Genomic DNA, 24,431 nt, shown 5'->3' with positions numbered 1-24,431 from the left:
TTGCAATGAATATGCATATAACTCGTGTAGATTATAGTATGTAACAATGTTTTTTCAGTTCAATGTATTTTTTTACCCCCTCCTCATACTTATGAAGTTTGAGGGAGGGGGTCGACACCCTCTTTCAATTGGAATAGGAAGTTAAAATTTTTTCAGTATTTTACTATCTACAAGTCTAAAAACATTGAGTTGTGTCCTATTTTCTAGGAGAAACCTTTTTTTTAAGTGTATTTTTGAACTACCCTAATGTACTAACACAAGTGAAGCAAATCACTGTAATAAACAATTAATGTAAATGTAGCATATCTAATTTTCAATAGCGAGGAGCCACTGCCTTACATCAAGTGAAAGAACTTCAAAATTAACAATTGTGACATCTGTATCACAAAAACAAAGTTAATTGCTAAAATAATCTGGACTAAAAACTTATGAAACCTAAACTTTTTCAATTATTGCCTTCTACCCCTCCAATCCATTGAACTCAAAGCGCTTTTAGACTTTGGCCTGTGAAAAAATCATGCTTCTTTTAGCTTCACATATTTCCCCTGTTTGTTGCTCATAAAACAAGGGTGCTCCCCCCCCCCCCCAATATTTCTGAACGCCTTAGCGCTTTTTTATTTTTAACCCTCTTTTTTATTTATTTTTTTTACCTATTTATTTATTTTTAATTATTATTGTTTTGAAAGAAAAGTGTGCTCGCTCTCCAATAAAATACACACACAGAGATAAAAATAATAAAGTAAAATAATATGAGTAAATAATTTGAATAAAAATAAAATAAAATAAATAATTAACCCCCCCCCCCCCCAAAAAAAAAAAAAAAATTGATGGCGCAACTTGCGCCATAATCACTCCCTGTCAAAAAGTTAAATTTTGAGCAATGATCAAAAACTTCTCTGATGTGCAGATTTTTTTTTAATCGGATTACTTTTATTTTGAAAGAAAGAACCCCTTTGAAGTCTTTAAAGATCACTACCAAAATACTAAAAGATTAGCGATACTTCTGTAAAAAAGAAACTTTCTAAGTTTAAAATTGTCTAATGAACTAAATTTACAGAACAAAATTGTTTAGAATAATACAATTTCATTGATTAATTTAAAGAAATAATATAAAATATGAAAAGATTATTGCAGCTCATTAAAAACTTCAGTCGCACTCCCAGACAAAACAATGTGCTGTGCATCATAACAACTTCAGAACTGCTGACGTAAACAAGCAGCGTTTAAACACAGCCCGCTCAAACGAGGAAGAAAAGAAGTACCTTCTGTGCATGTCCGCCGCCGACTGCTATGGCACATGCGCCAATGGCAGAGAGTTGATAAAAAGAACTGCAGGGGGAAGAAGAAAGAGGGGAATGACAAAACGACGAATGGGAAGGGAATGGCGGCGAAAAAGACAAGGCTGAAAGCTTTTTTTTTTTTTTTTTTTTTGACGTCATAGACCTCGGGCTGCGCTAAGAACGATCGGAAATATGCAATTTTTCATTTTCCCTGACATTTCCCTGATTTTTAGCCATTTTCATTTTCCCTGACAATTCCAGGTTTTCCCGGTTTTCCCGGTGGTGCGTGGCAACCCTGCTGATTATTGGCATTGGCCTATGACCGACAAATGTTGACTTTTGTTAGAATGCATTATATGGTATGCCCATCGATGCAACAAAGTTAATCACATTTATACTGAAAAATAGCTTTGTTCTTTGCTCAATATGTTTTGTGTTACATACTAATAAGAAAATAAAAAGAATGGTAAACCAAAAGCGGAGAAAGATTGCTGCTGATTACAGCAAAACGCTAATATGCATGACATGTGGCATCAAAGAAACGTTAAAATAAGTTGAAAGTACTTTGTTTTTAACAAATAGTAAACAATTGAAAACAATTTTGAACAAAATGCTTTAAAAAAAACTTAAATTGTGACAGAATTTTTTTTTTTTTAAATCCAAGTTTTTTTTTTTTTTTTTTACAAGTGGAAAAGTTTCAGTTTTTATGCATTACTACTTTGAACAATTTTGATTATTTTGAAAATATTGTTACTTAAACTTAATTTTGAATGAAGCGAGTAATCGGTAATTTTCTTTAAAAAAAAAAAAAAGGAAAAGTCGGGGAATTTTTTTTAATCAAAAGTGTATGAACCCTGTACTTTTTTCAAATTCTCTTTGTAAAACAGTTTTATATTTTGCTTTAAATCTTGTTCTGAAAGTATGAAAAAAAAAAAAAACACACCATAATGTATGTTTTTTTACATAAACCCTCGTAGGTCGTTCCGATCCTATTTGATTCCCAATTAACTCAAACAGCCTTTATTCTGAAAATCGTCAAAATAGGAAAATAAATTAATTTTAAAATTGAAAAGGCGACTTGTTTTTGACCGCACAACCCCCCCCATCATTCCTTTGCCATAGTCAATGTTCCATGTTGTCCCATAAATCTAGTATTTCATTAAAAATCCTATAAATCATTAAAAATAGAGACATATCGAGTACTCGGTAACTACTCGGCCAATTTGCCGAGATCTTGGTACTCGGCCAAATCTGATCAGATACTCGGCCAATACTGAGTAGTTGCAAAAAAATTGAATATTGTCAGGGACCGCGTTAAGCATTCGCCAATGCGCCGAATACGATAAAATCGTAAAATCGGCGAACAAAATTAGAATTTGGCGAATTTATTAGCGAACAGAAAATTCTCTAAAATACACACAGAGGGAAAAAAATCTCCCTTCAGAAGTCAATCTAGATAAAAATTAAGTCCGTTCACAAAATTTGGACCCCTAAAAAAAGAACCCGTCACAAAATTCCGACCCCTAAAAACTAACTGCTTATGCTGCAAATCGTGAGGATAGAGTATCAATGGGGGGTTCAATAGTTTGCATTGATAAAGTTCCGATAAGTTGGAGAACCTTCAAACACAAATGTGTCTCATTATCAACCATGGAAGCCAAATACATCTCATTGGGAGAAACGGCTAAAGAAATAGTCTGGTTGAAAAGGATAATTGATGAGATCAACAACTTAGGAATTGAAGGTTTTCAACTCGAAGAAACTGTAATCTTTTGTGATAACATTGCAACTATTGATTTTTCGAAATCCCCAATTGAAAACTCGAGAACTAAACACATAGATGTCAGATATCATTTTCTGAGAAATTTAATTGAACAAAAATTGTTTTCTATTGAATATGTTAGGACTAATGTAAACATAGCTGACATTTTCACGAAGCCATTATCTAAATATAGTCTAAACTCCTTATGCAGAATTATTTATAATTGGGGGATGGAATGTAAAAGTTAAATTTTTTCTCCAATTGTAAGTTCATGTGTATGTTTATATTGTATATAGTATTTAAATTGTATCATGTATGTAATTAATAAAAGGTCTCCAAGAGGGGGGAACATGTTGGGCTTAAAAGCCTTTATTCTGTATCTTGGAGCGCTTTTAATTTAATTACAAATGTTAAAGTATTTTTTGAAACTTACCTCAGATATGTTTTTGCCACTCCGCGTCCTGTGTCCCAGCGGCGGATAACTGAAATTGATTCGGGCATGATCGTGCAACGTCGGAATCATCCTATGACGTAACACCCGATGGTTGAGATGTTTTTGGCTACTTTGAGCCGAAAGAACGAATAGAAAGATTGTTAAATCACTTAATCAGGAATAGTTGAGATGTATATCTCCAATGCAAAGTAGGGTGTGTCATGGGATGACGTATCGCAGTCATGGAACGTATAAATAGATTGATTGAAATATTTTCAGTGCTCACTTGATTGTTTGTGTTTACTCCCCATTGGCATCTTGCCATTTTTGTTGACCAATCAGGGATTGGTCTTTGACGGTTTGGCAACCGTGCTTGGTTGTCGTTGATGGAAGTTGCGGCGTGCTCGAGCCGTTGTTGATGCAACGTTTTTGAATTCAAGCAGGGCTTGAGATAAGTTTTACTCAGTGTTAATTGTTGTTTAAAATGCTCCTTTTTGTGGAGGGAAAATGTCACCATTGCTGAAGGTGTTCGCGGGAGATTATCAAAAGATGTAGCTCATTGCAACTAGGCCTAATACTTAAACTTGGCCTATACCTGGATTGACTGACCTGTGCTCTTATGGTGGAATGGAACTGTCATCAGTTTGAAATCATCGATGTCCTACAGAGTGACCTTCCCGATTGGATTTCCTGGATGTTCCAACTATATTCCCTGAAGGTTCCGGTGGTATTCCAGTGTGTGCACAAGTTGGTGTTCCGGTATATGAATAGGTTCTTCTAGAACCAAGCAAGCCTATCGGCCGGTGAATGATGGAACAGTTTGATGAATCTACAATTCGATTACGCATTGTCCAGAATTCTTCAGCAATGTAAACATGCGCATTTCGCGCAGGAAGGTGACATTTTACAATTTTTCTAAAATGTTTCGCGTTTTTCTAAAAGTGTTTGTTTAACAATTAAACTTTGAAATTTCTGTGATAATTGGGGGGTTTTACAATCTAAATTAATTTTGGTATTTAACAAATTTTTCTTGTTGTATACTGTGATATTTTTAATAAATGTTATTTATTTAAATTATTTTGAGTATGTTTTATTTCTTACTGGCAGACTGCACGGCTTTTTGATGTTGGGGTTCTGTAAACCTTTTATTTAGTTCTATCAACTTAAGGTAAAGACAAATTACCCAACAGTAAGCATCGGATCGCGGATCGGAGGAAGGATGACGTTTGCCTCTCGCCTCTTTGCGTCACTGTACTTGCCTCTCGCTGATTGGATATCGAGTGCGCAGCGTGGCTACTGAGTAAATAGTGTCGGCGGATGCCTTGTTGAATGGCCCGTTTTGATAGCCAAAAATGTCTATTTGAGAAATATTCTCAACAATTTGATTTGAAAGCTAAGTGAAAACTAAGTGTAAATGTTTTTACTCACTTGTATTTCTTTAATAATGAAAAGGCAGTTAATCTTGTCCCTTAAAGGACGCTTGTTTCAATTCGCGTGCGGGAGTATCAACCTGTAAACATCAGAACGACTTCGAACGACGTGTTTCGTCAGGAAGAAGGATGTGACGTCAGAGCATGAGCGGAGATGATGTAATCTCCCGATAGCTCCGCGGCAAATCGAATGTTCTGGAAGCATCCAGACTGAGATCTTACGTAGGCATATCTGGCGTGACGTGCATTGAGTGCGCCGTATTATATAAGCAGGGGGAAATGAGAAGGAGATCACTTCTTCTGCTCGCGTTTCTCATTTTCGACTGACGGTAGTCGTATTTTTGAGAGGATCGTTCGCTGTTGTGGCGACGTCCTGCACTTAGGGGATGGTTTTTAGAGTTTCACCATGAGTTAGGGACTTAAAATTTTTGAAACATTTTTAGGATAAGTCAAGTTAGGGTGTCAAATGTGTTTTTTTGGAGGATGTTCTTTTGGAACATGAAGGATGTTTTTGAGAGTTGAAATTCCTCATATTTGTTTATAAATTTTACTCATGTTATAGTTTGTTTTACAGTTGTTAATTATAGGATAATTATAAATAAAATGATTTAGCCATACAACTTGAATTCTGACATTTCATTCACTTGATAGCTACAGAAATGTGAAACAGAAGGCATCTGCTAAACTTAGTGTTTACCTTCCTTGCGGGAGTTAGACAAAATTTGTTAGGTCAACACGTTTGTTTCATTGTGTTCGATGTCTGAAACATCGGAGTAAGATAGGAATGCAGTCTTTACTTCATTAAAAGCTTTTATTTCTGCTCTTAAATTTATTGAAGAATGATAAATATCACTTGAAGTTGTTTTTAGCCATTTTTTCCTTTGAAAAATTACATATCATTTGGAAAAACTACTTAATTTGCATTTTTTTTCTCACCAAATTCCTAAAAACGGACAAAAATATATATTCCTGGATATACCCCTACCCTTATCCTCAAAAAATTGTCAAAAATTAAGTTATGCTTCACTTTTTGATTAAATATTTCTGCTGACAAAAATACATTTAAAATGAGTAAAAGTTAGTCTTTGACTAAAACTTTTGAAATTTGGCTAACATTTTAAAAATTTGGCGAATTTACTGGCGAACGATTCAAAATCCTTAGCGCAATCCCTGATTGTCCAAGACAGATGCTGAAATTTATTTAAAAAAAGAGCAAGCATTATATTCTGCAATCATTTACAATTAAAATTTATAAGTCAAATTTTAATTTTGAGAATAATGAAGTTTGTAATGCTTCAATGGAGTAAATCTTTATTTTAATGTCACCAAAGTTAATAAAACTTATTTATTAAAAATTATGCAAAAACGGTAAGTATATAAACTATGAAATTTTTATATTAAAAATAGATTTTTGCTACAAACAAAAATTAGCTATAAAAAATATAAAATACCTTTGCTTAAAAAATAAAAGGAAATAAAACAACGTTAAAAGCACAATGCAGGAACACTGAAGACACGTATTATGGCTTTACAAGGAATTCCTTTTTCAATGCACAAAATGGGAGCTCGTGGATTTAAAAGCATCCGACAAAAGTCGGATTTTTTTGTCAAATGTCTTTACATTCTTTAGCTCACATGTTATGCACTGAAAAAGACGTTCCTTGTAACGGGGGTGGGGGGGGGGGGGGGCTGAAACACCTATCTGCAGTGTTCATGCACATGTTTTATCTGCTTTTAAAAATTATTTATGTTTGGCGGACTAAAACTGTAATTGATTGGTATACAGTGAAACCCCTCTTAACGGACACCCCTCTTATGCGGACAATTTTTAATTCCCCAGTTCCACTGCAAATAATATTATTAAACCCCTGTCCTGCGAGCACCTCTCTATTGCGGACAAAAAAAAATTGTCCTGTTAGTGTCCGCATTAGAGAGACTTTACTGTAAGTTGTTTTAGTTCCAACTTGATTAATCATACCTTTTATTTATTTATTTTTAATTTTAAAAATTATTTTTTTGTAAAATTTTTGACACAAACAGAACTGTTTATATAATGCATAATTAAATTTCAGCAGGAATTTAGTTTTAAAACTATTATATGGACAAGGAGGTCTATACTACTATTCCACTAAGTTCAAAATTCATCACATGTGTGTCAGTGGTTCTTCTTAAAACATAATTGGTACTTGGTAACTCGGCCGAGTACTCGGTAACTCGGTACTCGGCCAAAGTGCTACTCGGTACGTCTCTAATTAAAAATAGAAAGAAAAAAAAACTATATTTGTATAAACTATATCTTATACTTCTGCTGTGAAGTGGACGCTAATACTTGCGATCGTTTAGGAATACGTTCCATTGAAAATCGTTTAAACAACGGCGGCTAGTTTCTATATATTCGAATAACGGCAGTAATTTTTTAATCTTCAATCACATCAGATTAAAATATAAGCCAAATAGCCAGTCCTTAGATCGTTTTCCCTTCATAGTCATCCTAACATGGCGGCGCTGCGTATGGAACATAGTCGCCATGTTTGGTCATACTCTTAGTTCAATTAAAAACTAAGTGTGGTTATTGTGACTTCTAATTTCGGTGAGCTTGAATTTCAGGGATGTAAATTAATGTAAAAAAAAAAGAAGTGAACATGTTTCCATATGCTTAACCTGTGCAGATTGTAGCAATGAAGAAAAAACATATTTCCCTGAAAAATGTATCTATTAGGCCTATATTAATGGAAAATTTCTCACCTCCGTGACAGACCATATCAATGCCATTATTTGTGAGATGAAAATAAAAGATGGAGAGGAAATACATCAATCTTAGGCATTCTACCACAATTATAAATTGGCAGTATATTCTCAAATTTACTAAATACTATTTTTAACACACCTTTGAACTAAAACAATAACTACTAATTAAACTGTACTTTAATTAAGAGAGCTTAATAATAGATTTCCATTAATCATTTAAATAGCTCATTATTTACACAATTAACAAAATTACCACTTTGATATTAAATTGGCCTCGATTTTTAAACATTCCATTTTTTTTCTTTCTTTTTTAATTTCCGTGAATAAGGCATTTTTTTATTTTTTAAAATAATTGAAACTTAGCTGGGCCTTTGTTTATGGTTAATTCTAGTAGGTAACACTTTCCTGTAAGAATGAAAAAAAAAGAAAACAAAAGGTTTCGAAATTGAAAAATATTTGCTTTCAAAAGTTACGTTTTCTGGAGAATGACCCAAAAGCGTTTGACTTAGATATTGTTTTGATAAAATTGAATTACATGGCTTTTCACATCAGTCTTACTGACTGGTTTTTTCATTTTGATGTATGAAAAGTAAAAATGTCTCGACAAATCATCCCAAACATAAACAATACAAAAATGCCATACATTAATTTGCTATTCAAAAATGCTTTCAAAATATTTAGTAAAAATATCTACTATAGTTTACATAAAATAACACCTTCATATTTTTATAAAGTTGTAGAGTGAAATCATTTTCAGAAATTCAATACCTAAAGGACGCACGTTTACAGAAAACGCTTGAATAGTTCTTGGCATCGATGGAAATTAACTTTTAAAGTAAAATAACTGTACTTTTTTGTAAAATTAATTTACATGCAATCAATATAAAGGTAAAATCTACAACAAACCCTCAAGATTTTGTAAAAACATAAAGAATTTCAGAAGTGAGAGGGGTTTTTTTTAGTTCTAAAATAAAAACTTATATTTTTGTTGTATAAATCCTGACACTCAGTCTGAAACACAACATATGAGACAATATGCCTTACCGAGACACACCCCAAGTTGGATTTTACTCTTAATTAACGGTCAAGTTTAAAGAAACTGGCATTTTCTAATATTTATTCATCAAAACACAACTACTGAATCTAAACCAACATAAAATAAGCTGTCCTATAAGGAATCTTGGACAAAAAAACAGGAATCTATATAACATGAACCGCTAACAAGTAAAAAAGTTAGAACAAATCTAAGATTGCATTCAGGTTGCCAAACACAGGTTAGTTTAGCCAGGGATGCCATGCTTAAAAAGTTATCGCTTCATTGGCGAGAAAAATATTTCAATTTTTTGTAAAAAATCGGATGTCGCCAAATGGGGAGGGGGGGGGGGGGTATCACATCTGTACCCAACTTGAAATAGAAAGTCAATATTATACTTCAAACTCAATGCAGCATATTTGAACAAAAATTAGTTAATTGAAAATTCTGTTCTTGACTTTTAAACAAAGAAAAAATTTCTACATGTAAAAAAGATTTCTTAAACTTATGAATTCTAGATAGTTAATATTTGTAAGATTGAATGCCCTTTTTTATTTATCTAGATTACATTAATGAACAAAATGTATATGCATTTTTTACATAGGAACTTTCATCTTTATTTTTCATGCATATATATATATCAAACCATGAACTGAGATAACTTTGATCTTTTTTCGGGTAACATTGACCCAACAAATGAAAAATTGATCAGTACAACCAATAAGTCAAGCCAGTGCTTCTTTGACTAGGCGTTTGAAATGAATAGGTGATAATCATTCCATAATGTCTAATACAGTATTGACAAACTTCTTTCCTTCGTTGAGCCAATGTTACCCCAGTGAATGTGATTAAATGAATTATGAAAAACTTTAAACTACTCACTAATACCACATGCATCCAAAATTCATGCTTTGAATGATCAACAGTTTTATCTGGAGACACACAGTTTTTAAGAATTCGCCTTGTGAACTTCTAAGAATAACATCATTTTCCTTGTATATTTGGATCACATCAGCTTCCTGCGACTACTAGAAATTGTTATACAGCAGCATATAGCACGCTGATGGGAAAAAAAATTACTTTTTGAAAAATAGATATTTTAGTTCAAAATAAACAGAAATAATATGATCAGTAAAAAATTGCACAAAAACTTTAAAAAAAAAGCATGCATTTCAGAACTTATCTCTTAATGCAATTACTCTTTTTTTAAAAAAAAGAAAGAGAAATGGAAAATAACATTATTTATCATTTGAAAAAAAATCATTACCTTACATCACCATCATAACAACTAAAGTCACTGTATGTCTTACATAGGATACCTGAATAGTTGAGAACAGTTCCCTACTTGAGGAAAGCAATGCTTATAAAATATTATATTAACGAATTTAATCTATACTGCATTAACAGGAATGATAGAATAAATGGTGAGGGGGGGGGGGCTACTTGACAGCCTCAGTTATTTGTTTGTTGTGAATATAGCAAACCAGCGCAAAGCGGACAGAGAATATTTGTATTTTTTTTATTTTAGAGATAATCCTAAAATTGACAAGCCTTTTGGAAGCCTTATTTCTTTACTTTGGTCTATTTTTTAACTGAACTGACTACAAAAATTAGTATGAAAATGAAAATAATTTTAAAGAGATAACTTGACTGATGAATTTATATTACTTTTTTTAAATTTTCTATATTGACACTGAATATTTACATCAAAATTTCAATTACACAACTGAAATGGAAAGTTATGTAAATTTTTTACTCAATGACGTATATTTTAATAAAAAATGGTTGAATGAAAATTTCATTCTGATCTTTCAGTCTGATCATTAATAACGGAGAAATTTACAAATGAACTGAAAAAAATAATTGCGGGGGTTTACCCTACAAAATGGGGTAAGTCCCGCATTGCAAAGGAAGAGCTCTACAAAGCGGATCTTTACCCCATTCAAGATAATTATGGATAAAAAATGATGACTGCATGGAAAAAACACTTGATATAACTCCTTGTCACATTCTTTATTGGTTTATTTTTTTTAATTGTATTTCCATGCTAGTATTTAAGTTATCGAATGAACTAAAAAGTCTCATTCTCTTTTATTTTTCCTTCTATTTTTGGATTTATTGGCTTTTAGCCTGTTTTCTTTTTTTTTTTTTCTTTTAGACATTGGTATTGTGAAAGTTGACTTACGTCGTTCCAACTCCATATCACGCTCTTTTCTGTTTTTCGCGTCTTTCCCTTTCCATAACAAGCTGTTCTTTCTCCATGGCTTTTCCATTCGTCCTACTGGACCGCCTCAAAGAAATTGGAGATTCTCACTTTTTCTTGCATAAATAAATTAGGGTGGGATGTGGTGCCCAAGTGGGTTCATTGCACATGCATTTTTTTTTTTTTTTTTTGCAGAAAATACAAGTTTTCTATTACTTTAAAGCCCTTTTAAGCTTAAAAAAGCCAAAAAACTTTTCACAACAATTAATAATGGACTGTCAAAGGATAAAAATTAATTTGTATCATCCAATGCAAGTATAATTCAATGGCACAACCAGAAAAAAATCTTAGGAGGGGCGTGGCACTTAACAAAAAATAATACTAAATCTGTGATCTGATAAGTGAAGGGTGGGTCCGGGGGTCAAAAATTTTGAAACTTGAAGTTTTAAAAACGTAATTTTAGACTTTCTTTGCTGATGTTTGGGGACAAAAAGGTGCAGGTGAATCAGTGGAAAAGAAGAAATTGAAGCCTTACAAACGCGATTATAGGCCACATTTATTAACGTTAGGGTAAGGGAAATAGAGCCCAGGGAGTGCCCCCAATCAATCTTTTTTTAAAATACATCAAAATCAATTTCTCTCCCCCCCCTCCCAATTTTCGAAATTGAAGTTTCAAAAACGCAATTGTAGACAAACTTTACATGATAAACAATTTTTTAAGAAAGAGGTGATGAATCTCTTCTGTAAAAATTTGTTCAAAAATTATGGCCCTAAAAGCTTCAGCAATTTTTTTTTTTGTACTCAGGGGCTATTCCACTTAAGTAGTTTCCTTATTCTGCAGAAGTTTTCAAGTAAACCTTAAAGCTTACGTTATTTTAAATTTTTTTTTAAAAATCATTACAATCATTTTGGAACTGATGTGATATATCCCACCCTTGGCGACTTTTTCCGGTTGGCGCCAAGAAAACGATGTATGACGACATATGTCATAGATCGTTCTTAGCGATGCTTTTTTAGCACCAACAGAAAAAAATCAGAAAAAAAAAACATGATCAAAGCACTTCAGAACACAATATATATAAAAATAACATAAAACCACAACAAAAAACATCACAAATATACGCTTCAAAAATACCAGAAACGAGAAAGGTTTTGTACACAAAGAACAATGACTAGAAAGTATTTAAAATGCTTAAATTGACAAATTACTATAACAGCTCACCAATGAAATATGTACCAATAGAAATAAAAGCTAATTTCCAACATGCATTTCATTGAACAAAAACTTTTCTCATATTCTGCTAAAAAAAGCAAAGCGATTCAAATTGCGATGTTTAAAGCGGAAATCATCCCAAAAATCAATAACTATTTCAGCCAAAAAAGCGCTTAGTTACTCAAATTTTGACGTATGAAAAGTAGAAATGTCTCAACAGAACATCCTAAACATAAATAATACAAAAATACCATACATTTATTTGCTATCCAGACATGCTTTCAATATACCTATTATATTTTACATAAAATAACACCTTTATATAATGCTGGAGTCAACTTATTTTCAGAAATTCAGTACCTAAAGGAGGCACGCAGGCACGTTAATAGAATGTCTAAATAATTCGTGACATCGATAAGAATTAACTTTTAGAACAAAACAGTGGCGCCGACTCCATGGGGCCTGAGGGGGCCTGAGCCCCCTCAAAAAATTTTTTGAGGGGGCAGAGCCCCCCCAATAATTTAAGAAAATTATTAGTTATTTAATGCTTTCTAAACTCACAAATTTGTCTCAGTATTTTTTATTTTCCTTGTTTGAAGATAGTAATCTTTCCTTGTTTGAAGTACCTTGTAAAATACATTCAGCAATGAGTTACAACAAATAATTTTTATGGTTAAAAGCAGGTTAACTGAAAACGAGTGGTGTGAATAATGATAGTGTTACGGTGCTGCGAGCGCTTAAATTTGTCCCAGTGTGCGAACCTGCGGATAGTCTGTCCGATCAACAATAGGATGCGATTGAACAACTTTCATAACCACCGAGATATTTTTGATGAATTGGATATTCGACCAGACGTCAACGACTTCAAATTCAGTAATCTAGTCAGGCGGTCGACATTCGCACCTTTCTAAAGACAGCCCTAATATTGGTATTTAAAGCAAGTTTAAAAATCTCTGTAATAGAGAATTAACTACATACAGAATGTTAGATTCAAAATTTCGAAATATTAGTATTATTTTATTACCGTATTACTATAGTACTGCATTAGTTATTTTCAAATACTTAAATATTTTTAGGGTATAAGACTCTATAAAAACCTGCTATTTACATACTATGTTAACTTTATTAAACAAATTAACTGTGGGATATTATTTTTATTTAATGAACTCTGAGCCTTATTCAAAGCAAGTTTAAATTAGCTATTTCACTTATTAATCAAAGAGCGATAGCAATATCTTATACTTTATTTTTTTTAATGATAGTTCATTTAAATATAATTTCAATCTTTTCATATATACAGTGGCTCCCAAAAGTCTTCGTACACCTACGACTTTCAACGAAATAGGCCCCAATCCATTGGTTAGAATTAATATTTCGGAATAGGTATTTAATTATAAGATCTGTGATCAATTTTCAACAAAACTACATGAAAAGTTTTTAAAAAACATTAAAACTTAATTTTTTAAAAATCAAAAACCAAAAAGTGCCGGAAATTTTATCTCACAAAAGTCTTCGTACACTTTAAAAAATGTCTATATATTATTGAATAATCTAACTTTTGATTAAGTTATTAATTTGTAGAATATCATACAGTATTCATAACATCTCTTAAACGTCTGAGAATAGATTTCATCATTTTCTTTCTTTTTTCTTTTGTGTAATTTTTGAGTAAGCGTTCGACCACACTTCGAGTCTTACTAATTCTAGCTCTTTTTTCGTTTTTATGCCGTATTTTCGTAATCCAGCCTCCAAATATCTCTAAATATGTTACATTAAGTTCAAATCTGGAGATTGAGGGGGTATTTTCTAAACTTCAAGACAATTTTCGAGGCACTAGACGCAAACGTTGAAAACCGTGTGCTTTTTATCGCTATCTTGATAAAAAACAAAGTTATTTCTAATAACCAAATTTTTGCCTAAGAGTTCAAAATTGGTTTTTAAAATATTTAAAGGAATTGCATGATTCATTATTTCATCAAAAAATTCCAAACTACCAAGTCCTGATGCTGATATGCACCCTCACACTAGAACACCTCCACCGTCCTGATTAACTGATCCAACTAAGTACTTAAGATTAAGTTCCTATTTTTTTTCTTCTACTTACAATTATACAACAATTTAACCAAAAATGTTGAATTCATTTATATCTGTAAGTAAGATGTAATTCTAAAACGTTTTGAGCTTATTTACCATTGATTTTGCGACGAAAAGCGTAAGCTTTCTGTTTTACGCACGATCAAGAAAATTTCTGAGGGAGAAGTCCCATTTAATCTAGTTAATCAGAGAACTTGGTGAAAAATTTTAGGTGAAAATTAAACGTAGAATTTTTCTTTTAACTCTGTACAAACTTTTACAGCACTCAAATATGTATTTTTCATAATTTTTTTAACTTTAAATCTCCGATCACGTTTTGTCAACTTTGCCGGTTGACCTTTTCTTACCTTGTTTTCGGTCCGATTCCTTTCTTTAAAGCATTTTATCAAGCACTTTACTATACAAACAAATGAATTAACTATATTAGAGACATTTCAAACCAATTGACCGCTACTATGGGAAAAAATTCAAATTTCGAATGGTGTTTGCGGTTTTTTACGAATACCAGCCATTTTATAGTAATAAGCACAATATTAAGGAATAAATAAACGAAAAATTAAAGCCAAATGACTTATAAGGGTCAACACAATGCAAAAATATTAATAAAACGGCATATGATAATTTTAATCATGAATTTATTCGAAAATACTTGAGTGTACGATGACTTTTGTGGCATGTTATTTCTCTGTCTCTTCGTTTTTTGACCCATTTCAAAAAGAAGACCCTTCAATATTTTGAAAAAACCAATGGGTTGTATTTAAAATGACATAGGAATGATGTGAAAAAATATTGGACTTCATATTCGAATTCAGTTTCGAGTTATTTTGGTTTTACTAAAAAGTTTCAGAGTGTACGAACACTTTTGGGAGCCACTGTATATAAATTCACTATTCTGTAATAGTCTAAAAACAAAATTATTATACTATAAATTAAACTATTTTTTTACAAAAACACCGTACATGTGGGGTTTTCTTTTTCCTTTTTTTTTTGTTTTTCGTTTTTCAAAGCCAAAACATGTGTCGAGTTAGCGAGAGTAGAGTTTTCGGGGTTCTAATGTTGATAATATATTACTCTAAAATGCTTAAAAAACTGTAAAACTTACTTTCTCCATCTCCAATTTAGAAAATTTCCCAGGGTTAAACCTGGTTAAACCCGCGGCATGCCCCCCACCCTCCCAATATTTTTTTGCATTTAGGCGCACTGGGTATTTAGGTGCTGGATATTTAGGCTGTATTTAGGCGCCCTTCCATGCAAGTCAAGTGCCCTACACCTTATATCAATGCCTAGCCACGGAACTGCACGACTTCCCCCAAAATAGAACTGCAAAAATGTCCCACACTGAAGATAAGTGACATGATCTAATTGAACCAGAAAATTTGTATACAAATTCTTAGATTGACTTTGAAAACGACATGCCACATATTGTTTGTTAGTATAAATCACATACACCAGAAAATATATAAATTGGCATTTTCAAGGTTCAAAATATCTGAACTTTGTTTTTGGGAAAAGTTGGGGGGGGGGGAGCGCCGTGGGAGTTCATAACCCCAGGACCACCGGTGAAGTCTAGCCCCCTCAATAATTTTTGCTAGTCGGCGCCCCTGGAACAAAATAACCATACTATTTTTGTAAAATTAATTTACATACAACTTAAAAACTACAAGAACCCCTCAAGAATTTGTAAAAACAAAGAAATTCGGAAGTGAGAGTTTTTTTGAATTCTAAAATAAAGAACTTACCTTTTTATATGGTATAAATTCTCACACTCAGTCTAAAACAATGCATCATATAACAATGGCACGTTACAGATACACACCACGTTGGAGTTAAACTGGCATTTTCTAATGTTTTTACTTCAAAACACAACTACTGAATTTAAACTAACACAAAGTAAGCTTTCCTGTAAGGTATATTTCACGAAACAACACGTATCTCTCCTGCGTGAAACCGAGTAAACAACCCAAGTAAACAAGTTTGAACAGATCTAAGATTCCCTTCTGGTTACCAAACACAGGTTAGTTTCGCCTGGGATGCCATGCTTAAGAAATTATCGCCTCATTGGCGAGAAAAATATTTCAATTTTGTGCAAAAAATCGGATGTTGCCAAATGGGGGGGGGGGGGGGGGGGGGGTATATCACATCTGTACCATCATTTTTTTTTTTCCGAAACATTAAAACATGCTCTTTACCTGTGCAGAATATGGCATATGTATACTCCTGAAAATAAAACTGAAACACTTCTATAGTTGGGTAAAACCTAACCCGGCAGCATTGTGAAAGCTACGCAGATCGAATTCTTAATTATAGCATTACGACGCCGTCAGGTTAGGTTTGCCCCAACTACAGCTTACATATAAAACCTTTGTCTTTAATGAGTAAATCAATCTTTATGAAGTAGAAATTGTAAAATATATTACAAACAAATGGCACCAGCGAAAAAAGGAGAACACACTCAAAATCAACTTCTTTCGCAGCAGAGGCATTTAAAATTTTTATAGTAATTTTATAAAAGCGTTTTTGCAATGAATTGGCAGATGTTTATTTTCTCTGTAATGGAAATATAATTTAAAGAAGAATGAACAGCATATTTTTTTTTCTCCAAAAGCTATACCTTTGTACCATTAAACATATTATATTCAAAATACCATATCATCATTTAACATCATGATAGCAGCATTATTCTAAAAATTAAAGTTATTAAAACATATTATTAAACTTATCTCAAAACGAATAGTCTTGTCGTTGATTGAAGACATAGAGCAAAAGCACATTCACGAGAAGGAGTGAATCAAAACAGCGAATTTGACGAAAGTTCTTCGTTCTTCCTCCAAAAAAAAAAGAAAAATTCCCACCTTTTTCAAATTACTTATTTAACTAAATACGTCATAAAATTATCTTGTTACGGGTTGGTTACTGGTGGGAAAGCAGGAAACATTGCAAAAAGTAAAGAAAGAAAACACAGCTGTGCCAATGTGCCGATGGCTTCGTTCTATACCCCCACAGTCTGCTCTCTTCTCCCTTCTAGATAAGGAAGGGCAATATAATTGTTCGTCAAGAAAAGTGACCATGCGAAGAGGTCGAATTACGTCAAGCTACATCCCATTTAGTAGGTCCTGCTTGCCTTAAAAACACAGACTCGGGCATAATCACAAAAATGACGATTGGGCTTGAAGACTGATATAATACTGCGACAAATGACTGGTTATCGTGTGTTTGCGGGGGGGGGGGGGGGTCTAACCACCCCTCTAGACACGTCCTTGGCCAGGCCCCGATCTATAAATATTGGGCCCTCCTGCATCAAAATCTGTAGGACCCCTAACCAGAAGTCAGCAGTAAATCCTATTTGTATTTGTATAAAGTAATAGAAAACTTGTATTTCCTACAAAACAAACTTTTTTTATTTCAAAACAACAAAAAACACCCTTCTAACTTTTTCTACATACAAAGAGAATAATTTAAATATGCTACAAAAAAAATTAATGCAGATCATAGTTAGTAATTTTTATAGATGACTTATTTAATCTCCCAATTGAAAAAGCATAAAAATCGACTTTAGATAAGGAGTGGTTACACCCAACTATTCACAGAATACTTTATGCTGTTCACAACAAAAGAGAAAGTACTAGCTTGAAATTGATATCAAATTTCGCTTACTTGGTTGAAAAATAAAAAAATTAGAGAGGTTTTTCTAAATTCAGGCCTAAACAGCAACTCCAAAAAATGATCAAATATCGAATTTTTGAAAAAATTCTCCAAAGCGTAACTAGTAACTTTTAAGCTATCTTAAACTGAAATATTCTGTGGGTATGTACATTTGGATAACAGGAATTGCCGCTGCTTTTCCAGCGAAATCAGAAGAATAGGAGCATCTTCGTTTTGTTCACTGACAAAATAAAGAAAGAGACCTGTTCTGAGAAATATACCACATGTTTTCATTAATGGTTTCGAACTTAAAGCAAAGGTTTTTTTTTCAGACTTGAATGTTTCCAGAGAGACAAGAAAAGAACACTATATCCGAATGAGAGATATAACGAGGGGCTACTTTATAAAAATATTGCATGCTTTAAATGGTCTTTGCTTATTAAAAGAGAGTTTGGTTCCCAGAGACTTATTAATAACTAAGTCTCTGTGATTTCCTCGACTGATCTAATGGAAAATTTCGATCCTGCGTGAGCATGTCTTGCAGAGAGATCACCTGAAACTTCTTTAAAATTAACAAAGTCCTTCAAATGAACAAGTTGAATGAACAGATCAAAAGAATGAACAATTCTCTGGTGAACGGATAATTAAAAAATACGACATTTCCCACCTCTAGTTTGGTGCCTCTAAAACTGCCCATCAGTTTAAATCAATTCAATTGCCAGACTCAAACTAAGTGGAACATATCTGAAAAGAACTGGAGGTTATATTTAAAAAATTTGACTTTGAAACAAAAAGCGAACTCGAAACAGCAAGCTCGAATAGTGGATTGAACACTACCTCAGAAATTGCCACCAAAAAAAAAAAAAAAACTAGTGAAATCTATTCCCCAGGATTTTAAAAGCTGTTGTGGATGTTGAATGATATCCGACTAAATATTATTTTAATAAATTAATCTAACATCCATTTTGCAGGCACGTAGCTAGAACTTTGTTAAGGGGGGGTCCAAGGTTGCACGAACTTCAAAAGAGGAGGCATGCTAAAGCAGAATTAGTAGCTGATAATTACACGAAGATAAGATATATCCAATTAAAACTGATTATTAAAATATGATAATTAACTAAAATTAATTAAATAATTGAAATTAATAGAGTCATTAGTTAAAATTAGTTAACAAAAATTTTATGTTAAGTCGTAAATTAATTATTGTCAGTTTGTAAATTAACATTAAACTGAAAGTTATCACATACAAAGTTTCCAAATGTGGGTGAACTTCTGTCCTCCTGAAAATAAGTGATATATTTTCTGTTAATAAAAAGGACACAATAAGAGAAAAATGGAAAACAAAAATTGCACTAGAAATTACTTGGAAAATGCGCGCGATAATTTAATAAAATATTAAAGAATTGTGATATATTTCATTTGTACTTATGCCATTTTATTTGAAAACTAGAAAGCCACCCGTCAAATTGCTTCAACTCTTCTTCATTTGAACGAAGCAATTGCCTGTTTGGTGATATTTTGATAGTTGAAATTTTAACTCTAACACCAGTGGATTAACCCTAAACTCAAGTAGATAGCGTTCATTATTTTCGTTTCGTCATTCCTCTGAGATGACACAGTCTTACCAGTAAAACTGTTAAGTTACCGAATCGAGTTAAGCCTTGTCACAATAAAGCCTTTCCCTGCATGTTAAACATTACCAAAACATATTATCAAATTACATATCATGCCGTGGCGCGAATTCATTGTTGAAACACGCTGGTTACTCGATCATCGGCATTATCCATATGAGGATAAATAAATCTATATCTATGGAGTCGAATGTATAACTATATGAATGTTACAAAACGTAACCCTGTCCGATTTGAACAACATTTCAGGCAAACCCCCACAACTCTCTCAACGAAAATATTAACAAGGTTTTATTTAAAAAGCTTGAATTAGTTTTTATTTATTTACATTTATAATATTCTTTTGATAATACAAAATAGAATGATATTTCCAATCTTATCCATTTTCTAATTATCATTCCTAATCATCAATTAAAAGCTTGAACAAACTATTAACTCTTTGAGGGACGGAGGCTTCCTTTGATGCAACCATTTTTTTAATATATATATTTTTTCTTTCTTCAGCCAATTGACACAGTGATTTCAGTTAGCTGAAAAAAAAAAAAAAAAAAGAGAAGCAAGAAATAAATGGTGTTCTCAAGTGAAGTCACTATTCCTCAAAGGGTGAAAGCTGTTCGAAAAAATTTTAAATAACGAAAAAGACGTATTGCCGTTTTTTATCATTATTTTTTTCTTTCTAATGGGGCTGTGTTAGAGGCTTTAGCCTTTTGCGGAACAAGTGCGAACCAACGATATGGCATATGCCACCATTAAGGCGCGGATGTGAATGTCACAGGAAAATTTGATACCCAGTTTCCACCAGATGGAGACACCTGAGCTCTCTTCGATGCGTAACTGCAAAAGGAATTTAATTTTGTTAAAAGCATTCACAGTTAAACAACCTAAGGGATTTTTTACATGCCGATTAATGGAATGTATACCTAATGAATTAAATTAAGCATCTGTGTAATTTTATTTTAACAACATGTTGTTAATTTTAACAACAATACATATCACATTTTACGACGCAGGTAATGATTTTTTTTCTTTAATACGATGGTAGCAAAGCACTCTATTGCAAGAAATAGTAAATATCTTTAGCTTGAAGAAAATAAGAGTTAAAAAAAAAAAGGCAACATAGAAACGAAAAATTCAAAAAAAATTACCTCGTATTCACCTTTTTTGCTTCTTTGCTTGTAACGCAGTAAATAGCGGTAATGGAACTGATGTGATATACCCCACCCTTGGCGACTTTTTCCTGTTGGCACCAAGAAAGCGTCGCCAAGAAAACGATGTATGACGACATATGTCATACATCGTTCTTAGCAATGCTTTTTTAGCGCCAACAGGAAAAAATCAGATAAAAAAACATGATCAAAGCACTTCAGAACACAATATATATAAAAACAACATAAAAGCACAACAAAAAATATCACGAATATATGCTTCAAAAATGTACAGGGCCGGGATTTTTGTAAACATATTAAAATACAATGAAATAAATTATTGTATTAATTGCAAGTCGAAATTAATGCATTAATTTTTTTTTTCATCATTTCTCCGGGATACGAGCCCTCGGTCTCATAGTACCTTCGTAATGAGACCTCGGCTCGCCGGCCCTGCCTCGGTCTCATTACGAAAGTACTATGAGACCTCTGGCTCGCCAGGATCTCGCTCCGCTCGGTCCGTCATCCCTCCGACTGTTAATATACATTACAGTCGGAGTATGGTCACAATTATGTATATTTATGTATATTATGCATATTCATGTGTATGTACACCCAAGGGTGGCTCCTTCCGTTCAGTGTACAATAATGACACAGTTTTAAGTGTGAAATATGCACCATTATTGTGCAGATTTATTAATAAAATTCAGCATTTTTAAGAGTACAACCGAAAGAACTTTCAATTTTTAACATAAAATTCAGTACCGAAAGGAGGCACGTTAATGTCTAAATAATTCGTGGCATCGATAAGAATTAACTTTTAGAACAAAATAACCGTACTATTTCTGTAAAATTAATTTACATACAGTAAAAATAAAGTTAAAAACTACAAGAACCCCTCAAGGATTTGTAAAAACAAAGAATTTTGGAAGTGAGAGGTTTTTTTTTTTTGAATTCTAAAATAAAGAACTTACCTTTTTATACGGTATAAATATTCACACTCAGTCTAAAACAATACATCATATGACAATGGCACGTTACAGATACACACCACCTTGGAGTTAACTTTTAATTAACCTTCAAGTTTGAAGAAACTGGCATTTTCTAATGTTTTTACTTCAAAACACAACTACTGAATTTAAACTAACACAAAATAAGCATTCCTGTAAGGTATATTGCACGAAACAACACCACGTATCTCTCCTGCGTGACCCAAACAACCCAAGTAAACAAGTTTGAACAGATCTGTAAGATTGCCTTCGGGTAGCTAAACACAGGTTAGTTTGGCCAGGGATGCCATGCATAAAAAATTATCGCCTCATTGGCGAGAAAAATATTTTAATTTTGTGCAAAAAAATCGAATGTCGCCAAATGGGGGGGGGGGGGGGTATATCACATCTGTACTGCGGTAATTTTCACCTAGTAATTTATAGTTAAATGCAGATGTCTGTTTTTTGTTACGTTTAATGCTACCTTCACAATTTACTAAAGATGGATGCATAGATGCTAATTAAATAACTCCTTAGTACAAAGCCAGTGAATAATGATCAGAAAATGCATTCCAATGATGCAAATACAAATATGTTTAATGGAACAACATCGAATAAGAGATTTTTTCGTCAATAAAAAACTGATCTACTGTTTTCTTTTCGGATCATAGAGTCACAATTCAGTAAGATATAAAAGTAATAATTTCTAATAAATTATTTATTTCATGCGTTAATATGGCCTAGCTTGTAATTTCATAAACTGATCACAGTAAAATATTCAAGTAATTTTCAATTTCATGTTTCTATAAAATTTTGATACCGCGAAAAGCTTGTTACATCAACTTCAAGTTTTATTTATTCATTTTACCTTCAAACACGAATTATTTTTGGGCATTTAATATGTTCCATGATAATGCTTAAATATTGGGGGGGGGGGGGGGGGGGGGGAATATCAGTAAAAAATCTACGTAATTTATTACTCAGAAAGGAGAGAGATGTTAAAAGTAATCTAAAAGTTCAAATAAAACTTTTATCAAAATATAAAATGAATCTGAAATGAACCATGCCAAAAATATAAAGAGTTAAAATGAAAAAAGAAAATCAATAATTATTTTTTCTCATCCTCAAACACACGAAATGTGTAGAATTTCTTTTTTCGCCGCTGACTTAGAATTTAAAATTTGTTTTTAAATGGAAAAACACATTAACACGTAAAATCGCTCGTATTACTAAGAAAACTTTAAAAGGGAGCACTGCGACTTACCTACTTTGGGTAAACTTAATTTTCTTTTGCATACAATTTTGTTCAAGATATGTTTCCTATAAGTATGACATAGATAGAAACTGCGTGTTAAAATAGAAAAAAATCGGAATTCAATTACTGATTTGCCAGGAACACACCTCACTCTGGCTGTCTTTCGTACAACATGCGTCTACGAAATCCACGAAAATCCAAAAAGAAAGGAGAAAGAAATAAAGAAAACCACGGAAATGAGACTGTGGGATACGACGAAAGTGGCAATAAATGCTTGTTTTTACTTGGCCGATGGCAATTTGATGGACCAAAGGCGAGAGGCTGAATTTCAAGGTCACACGACCCAGCAGGTTTGAAAGAAGAAAGGGACATTTCCCAGTTTCGGACAAAGCAAAAAGCAGACGAAAATTGGGAACCTGTAGTTGTTGCACAAGGTTCTCGTGTTCTGAATTGACTCAAGCGCTGAGAAAATTGTCGATTAATGGGAATATTTAAGAGGAAAAATGCTGCGTTTTATAAAAACATTATTTTTCGGAAAAATTTTATTGATGCGAGATGCAACAACTGAGAAAAAAGGACAGGGGTCTTTCGGGAAGGGGGGGGATCCGGACCCCATGGACCCTCCCCTTGGCTACGTCCTTGCATTTTGGATACGGTTCCATAAAGGTCCCATTTTTTGAAGTGTAGGAAGACTTATGAGAGACAAAACGTTTGGTGATTTCAGACGATTAATTCCTAAAAAATAAGTTTGAATATATTATTAAAATTTTTAAAGTAGTTTTAGAAAAAAAAGATCAGAAATCTTATAATTAAGTACCCATTCTTTCTCCCTGAAAATGATAAGTACGAGCCCTTTTGGGAGCCACTGTATATGAAACAAACATTTGATGCTGTGAAGCAAGAAATTTTATTTCCGTCTTTAGCAAAATAGAACAGTTCTTTTTTTTTATTTACAAAAACTACAAATACGTACAGTGAAACTTGGCTCGGTAAAAAAGTCGTTCAAGGGATCGGAATATTTTTTATACCCCAAGGATGTTATAAAAGTTTGTGAATTTGAAATTATTTATACAAGTAATTTTAAAGAAATTATTCTGAAGAATAGGTGCAGTTCAATTATTTTTCAAAATGTAATACTCACAAAATACTTACTAAAGTGACAAATTCGAAATAAAACTTGATTATGGAAGAATAAAAAATTGAACACCAGTTCCTTCCTTGCTCCTTGTTGTTTATAACGGACGTTAATAACAGTAAAAAAATCTTTGGCGATGTTGACAATGGAGTATACGGCAAACCTTAATGTTTGGCGACGCAAATGGTTGTCACTCATGAACGACCGGAAGAGGCGGCCTATGTCATTGCCCAGAGGAGACTAGGGTTGGACCATCTCCCGAAACTAGAGTCCCTACCCGAAACAGGTTGTGGTGGAATGAAATTGGTGACGTAGCTCCGGAAGCACTCGCGGAGCACTTTAAGACGATTTCAATAGGAAAATGGCATTGCTTCGCTCCTATTTTTGAACATAAAAGCATAATTTGGAAAAAAAAAAAATTAAGTCTTCGTGTCTTTA

At 32.9% G+C, this 24,431-nt stretch overlaps 1 long non-coding RNA gene across 2 annotated transcripts in view; it reads right to left on the bottom strand.

Moving 5' to 3' along the window:
- LOC129218244 (uncharacterized) overlaps positions 1–24,110 on the bottom strand; it is a 41,643-nt gene extending 17,533 nt beyond the window's left edge. For both annotated transcript variants that reach the window (XR_008580307.1, XR_008580306.1), the window contains exons 1-2: positions 24,011–24,110; positions 9,569–9,746 (exon numbers count right to left, since the gene is read on the bottom strand). This is a non-coding gene — a long non-coding RNA (uncharacterized LOC129218244). The remainder of the gene's footprint in view (positions 1–9,568; positions 9,747–24,010) is intronic.
- Between the last annotated feature and the right edge of the window lie 321 nt (positions 24,111–24,431).

The sequence above is a fragment of the Uloborus diversus genome, chromosome 3 (genome assembly GCF_026930045.1).
Source record: "Uloborus diversus isolate 005 chromosome 3, Udiv.v.3.1, whole genome shotgun sequence".
In the NCBI taxonomy this organism is placed as follows: Eukaryota; Metazoa; Arthropoda; class Arachnida; order Araneae; family Uloboridae; genus Uloborus; species Uloborus diversus.
This window is presented reverse-complemented; position numbering and strand designations above follow the sequence as displayed.